General features: G+C 34.0%; 1 non-coding gene across 1 annotated transcript; it reads left to right on the top strand.

The window, feature by feature from the left end:
- Window positions 1-2,401: 2,401 nt before the first annotated feature.
- TRNAT-AGU lies at window positions 2,402-2,475 on the top strand. Its single transcript has one exon. It is a non-coding gene; the product is annotated as a tRNA-Thr (tRNA).
- Window positions 2,476-6,491: the final 4,016 nt, after the last annotated feature.

Below are 6,491 nucleotides of genomic sequence, written 5' to 3'. Positions count from 1 at the left end.
TAATATTGGCGAGCACCAGGGTTTTTCCTGTAAAGTGTATGCAAAAGGCAGATTCAAAGGAGCAGGATTAAAGACGGGAGAAAATTGCTTCTTTCTTCTTTTGGTTTTCTGCGATGGAAGGTCTGTTCGCTCGGTCAGAATTCCACCTAGTTGACCCTTTTGACGCATTCCCTTTTGGTTCTTTACTATTACTACTATTTGTCTTTCTCACGATTGCCAACTAGCACTCTCATCTTTTCAATTATGTTTATAACTAAAGTTTAAATTTTTAATCTTAAATTTAGAGTTGATTTTAGTTTTTTAATCGTAATTTATATCTCGTCTTTATTTTTAGATAGATAAGAACATATATATAAAGGTTTTATTTATAAATTATATATGTCTAGCATTTGCTTTTTATATGATGTTTGTAAACATGACGTTTTTCATAAAGAAAACCAAGCAATCGTCCCCCTAAGCAGCTAACCCATCCGTTCCAACATGGAATTATTTTTTCCACCTACATTTGTTCCAAAATAAAGCTATTGCCTCATCATTTTAATTTTCTCACATATTTTTTCTGAACCTATCATAATTTTTCTCTAATCATTTTCATATACTTTCTTAATCTCTATGCTCAACTCTAAAAATGCTATACTTTGAAACAAATAAGTATAAAATATTATATCTAGATTTATCGATGGATCCAGGGATCCATTTGTGTATGGGAATTGGTATGCAGTGCTCCACCGTAGTATGTTTGCATGTTCGTGGAGTATCTCGTATCTACTACATTGGCAATTTTTTTTACTTCAGATACTAAGTCTCAGCAGCTACATGATTTGGAAATAAACTACTCCCAATCTAAAAAATGGGCTGATTTAGACTTTTCAAAGTCAGCATTCTATAACTTACTACCATGACAGCATACATTAAAAAGTTACCTAAGCACAAGAGCATCCACAATGTATTATAGAAGTGGTCATTATATAATAAATGTCTTTATATGAGCTGTATTTATAAATTGTGAATGTGGTCTTTATAGCATTAATGATAAAATAATCCATAGACATATGAGTTGTCCATAAGAATAAATACTCTTACTTTCTTTTCTTATTTAAAACTCACTTTATTTTCTACTATATCTATAAGCATCGTGGAGTTTTCCATAACTAATGCCACATACGGTGAGTCCTACGGTCCTACCCATATAGACTATATGATCTTTATACATGCCACATACCCTAATATTATGAAAACATTTTTAATATATCACTTTCATATGCCAGAGACATATATTAGACATATACTTTCAATAACCAATATTAATTTCACGTATTTTAAAACGATTTGCTTTTAGACCATAGGCGGTAGTATTAACAAATTTGGGCTATACTAACTTGTCAATATTCTCATCCGCGGAATACTCACTATATGCTTTTTAAAATATACAGATCCCCTAAACAGAACATAATAGAGGGCAAGGGGGATAATATAAAGGAGTATATCACTATTTCATATGTAGTTCTGCTACTTATCGATCCATCGTCGAAATATTCTTACTTATACTCATGTAGACGAGTTTAGTGGATATATGTTCTAAATCTGCGTAAAAATAAATACGTGAAATTATTACATATAATTTATTTTGTCTAATGTCTCCCTCCGTTTAGCCATGATGTCTTTTATGCTTCTCTAATCTGTAAAAAAAATCATATTGCAGTGATTCATCATAGTACTATGTATTTTTCTGAAGTTGATGTTTATTTAGTGGTTGAACAAGTGCTTAATACACCTAGGTAAGAAAATATTAATCACTTCATGAACGTATTGGTCTGTTGATTTATTTGCAATAAAGTTCTTTAAAACAGGCCTAAATAGCAGAAGGATCCAATTCCTTAACTTCCCACTTGGGGCCTATAATTCTTCACCAGCATGCATGATTTGGTACTAGGCATGAATATTTTTATTTAAAGAAAATTTAGACACTTGGCTAGTGCATCAGTTCAGTTTGGTTCTTTTTTTTTTCCTCTTTTATCTTTTGCATTTCTTTATGTTATAAAATGCAAGAGGGAAAAAAAAAGGAATCTTTATCTTCACGGAGCATTAGCCCCAAAGAAAGGAATAAGGAACCATTTCTGAGGGGGGCCACGGAGTATAAAAAGGGAAGAATAAAAACTGTTTCCAAGTATAACCTAAATACTTGGGCAACTTCTCAAGTGAATGGTTGCCCATGGATAGGATAATTCCTGAATATATCCTTTTCTTTGGTCAGTTTATGATGCAAAACCATTGATAAAAATGGACAGATGGTTTACTTAACAAAGAAGATAATGAACACTATATTTTAGAGAAAGCTTGGTTTCGGAGACACTATGGTGAATGTGCAAACTTATTGATATAGAACAAATAAAAGTCAAGAGCTTTCGTAGCTCAGTTGGTTAGAGCACCCGTTTAGTAAGCGGGAGGTCTTGAGTTCGACTCTCAACGAAAGCATTTTTTTACCAACTCATTTCCATGAATATTTATCAGTTTTTTTTTTCCATTTCAGTTTTTTTTTTCATTTCCCTGAAGGTGTAGATGAAATCATTCGTAATACTGTTTTCCTTAAGATGAAAATTAATTCATCTACATGTGTTTCTTTTTGCTCAAGATGAAAACATTTGTATTTTTTTAATTTTTTGTTCTGAAAAATCTTCATTCATGAAGATGAACTCATTTCCATGAATATTTATTCGTTTTTTTTCATTCCCTAAAGGTGTAGATGAAATCATTCGTAATACTGTTTTCCTGAAGATGAAAATGAATTCATATACATGTGTTTCTTTTTGCTCAAGATGAAAACATTTGTATTTTTTAATTTTTTGTTCTGAAGATTAATTGCAACCAAAGAGAGAACGGCAATAGGAAAAATAAGAATCCGTACTCCCTCCATTCTAAAATAAATTAACTTATAGAGTTTTATTTTATTAAAAACAAATCAATTTCTATCTTCCTGCCTATTATTGATCTGCAAACCGAGAAATTTTATGACTTTACTACCCTTCAACTACTCATTAAACAATACCACTTTTCGTTTAATTAAGGGTATTTTGGTCTTTTTACACTCCTCGTTGGAAATCTAGGAGTTGTTTCTTCGTGGAATAGAAGATGTACGCACCAGCAAAATCTAAACCATCAACCACTGGAGCTTCTGCAGTACGCAGCAATGATGGGATGCCGGAAAGTCGGGGGCGGCCCGGCCGGCGCTCGTCGGCGCAGGCACCAATGCGTGCGATGCCATCATTCATCCAGACGCACAGCACAGAGCGCTCATCGGAGGTCGTCCTCTCAACGATAAGCTGATCACGATTTATCTGCCCAATTTGCAGGAGATATTGGACCCTGCACCGGGGGTGATTATTTGGTTATAAAGTCAAATGATAAATTTGTAAATAAAAAATAGTCTATAAAAAAACTTTTATATAATGTGTTTTTAGCGATCTAACAGTCAATACTGAAAATAAATTTACTATGAAAAAATTCAAAAATAAGTCTAAGTTTATGTTTAAAATTTTAAATTTAAACTTAGGGGTGTTTAGATGGTGAAATGAAAATTTTTGGATGTCACGTCAGCCGTTTGACCGGATGTCAGGAGGGGTTTTCGGACCCGAATGAAATAACGAATTTCATGGTGGCCTGGAAACCGCGAGACGAATCTTTTAAGCCTAATTAATCCGTTATTAGCGCATGCGGGTTACTGTAGCACTTATGGCTAATCATGTACTAATTAGGCTCAAAAGATTCGTCTCAGGATTTCTCACATAATTATGCAATTAGTTTTTCGTTTTATCTATGTTTAATACTCTATTTAGATGTTTAAAGATTTGATGTGATGTTTTTTGGTGAACATTTTTTAAAACTAAACAAGTCCTTATAAACATAAGCAGAAATGAAAAAAAAAAGAAAGCGTTAAGGGTGGGTCGTTTGGTTTTTCTCATAGCAAATGAAAGGTCCTGAAACGCTGAAAGTGTGAGACTCGTGAGCCTCGAAACAACGATGATTGCGAGCACCACACAAATATGCGCATCCGCAACCACTGAAAATTTATGACATGACAGCCTCGCGTCTCGTTGGACAGTAACGGTTAAGTCGAACAGATTACCACTGCCGACCACTTTTCTTGATTACCAGTATCAAATCGTTGGCAACACTTGTTGGCAATCTCAGGAAAGGATAGATCATGCAGCGTTGAACATCCCGTACCCTACAGTCAGTCCGTCGATGAATTTCAGATACCGGAGCCAATCCTTGCAGCCAAGTGCTTATTCCGTTTTAAAATATAACTATTTCCTGAGTTGAATATGGCGATTGAGAATATCCGTGAGAATACTTGAAGAAATATACTGGTTAAGAAAATTTAATACAGAATATTTGTCACTTGTTAAAATAATGAGATAGGTGGAGAAATAAGTTTAATTTAAAATAAATAGCTTTATTTTTGCACGGAAAGAGTAGTTCTTAATCAGCTTAAATTTCTGTAAGCATCACCTTACCTCCGAAGAAACTTTCTAGTACTAGAATTATTCTAAACAATCTACCAATCTACGTACACCAGTACTCCTACACCACTATCTTTTCACTTTTGCTTATGAGCCAAAATTTAAATTTTTAACTTTAAATTTAAAGTTGATTTTAGAGTTTTTTTACCAAAGCATATTTTATACTTTTGGCTTTTAAATCAGTAATAATACGTAGTTTGAAAATATACCATTTGGCTTTAATATGCCTCGCCTATTCCTTGCCCCAGAAGTTTACTGATGGGAACAGGCGATCTTTAATATTTAGACTGAGAAAAATTTTGAAAGAAGTGTCACGTCAAATGTTTAACCGGATGTCGGAAGGGGTTTTCGGACACGAATAAAAAAACGAATTTCACGGCTAGGCTAGAAACCGCGAGACGAATCTTTTGAGCCTAATTAACCCGCCATTAGCACATGTTGGCTACTGTAGCACTTATGCCTAATCATGGACTAATTAGGCTTAAAAGATTTGTCTCAAGATTTCTTCTATAACTGTGCAATTAGTTTTTTGGTTCATCTATATTTAATGCTTTATTTAGATGTCAAAAATCTGATGTTATGTTTTTGGAAAAAAAAAATTGGAAACTAGACAAGGCCTCAGTTTGTCTGAACTATAATGTGCAGGATGTGTGGACAGACGCTAGGAACAATCAGCTCAAGTAGCCAAGTATATATGCACCCAGAGATTCTCAACGCAGTCTCATGAAAAAAACGTGCTACTCTATTTGAACTTCGAGCTGTCTACCACTCATAAGTCAGAAACTCGGAACTCATAACTGAAGTTCTAAACTCCAAGAGAAAAAGAACTGCTGCTAGTTCAGATAAAACTGAGAAGGATGAACTTGAAGATTCAAAGAACCACATCAGCGTCATGTGCACTCATAACCAATCATGTATATGGTATAAAAACGTATGGAATATGGTGTGATTGCAGCATTCTAGAAGTATTACAGTTATGTCTGCACAAGCATATATTCATGCACCTGCTATTCCAACCAAGCCAGTCACGGTCAGTACACATAGGACAGCAGAACAATTGAGATACTACTAAAAACCAAGCCAATTTGAGCAAGCATTGATATGAACATGCAATGAATCTACTCAAACTAAGGTTTGTGAAAGTGGAGTACTACTAGTAAATAAAAATGAGTATTATGTTGAAATTTTGGAACTCTAAATGTTTCATTAATAAACCCAACTGGCTAGCTTGCCAACTGTGCTGATCGGACAGCCATTCAAATATCAACTATAACTTACCACCTAATTAAGAAATTAAACAAAGCGATAACAGTATGAATACGTGTTCGGCCCTGACTTTTTTTTTAAGCTAGAGGCCCTGAAATATTGGAGCAAACAAAAAAAAAGCGTTTACAGCAACCTATACGACAACCTGTCTGTATTTTAATGGATACCGCCGTTTGACACTTTGGCATATGCTTGACTATTTAAAAACTTTATACAAATATAAAAATATAAATTACAATTAAAATATATTTAGTGATAAATCTAATCATAATAAATTAAATGTTAAATACATAAGTTTTTAAATAAAATAAATGGTTAATCATGTATCAAAAAGTCGACGCTATCATATACGGAGTTCTAAGGAAAAAAAAGTAGCATTTGGCTTATACTCCAGCATAAACCAGGCTAGACATAACTTCAGATAGTAATAATATAGACCATAATGCACCAACGGGTAATGTTTTTACTACACACCATTGAGGGATGAACAATGATTAGAGAAAATGAGCACAGGACCTCACACATGTATCACAAACTGAAGTTTAGAAAGGGATATGCAAAGGTAATGAACAAGAAAAACACAGCGACAGAACCGCATGAACTTATTCCATCCACAACACTTGAAAAGAATTAACATATGATGGAAGTTTAGCATATCCCTCGTAAGCAATTCAAGCTTGGCGATGCAAACTTACCCAGTCGTCA

This window comes from Oryza brachyantha, chromosome 3 (genome assembly GCF_000231095.2).
Source record: "Oryza brachyantha chromosome 3, ObraRS2, whole genome shotgun sequence".
Taxonomy (NCBI): domain Eukaryota; kingdom Viridiplantae; phylum Streptophyta; class Magnoliopsida; order Poales; family Poaceae; genus Oryza; species Oryza brachyantha.
This window is presented reverse-complemented; position numbering and strand designations above follow the sequence as displayed.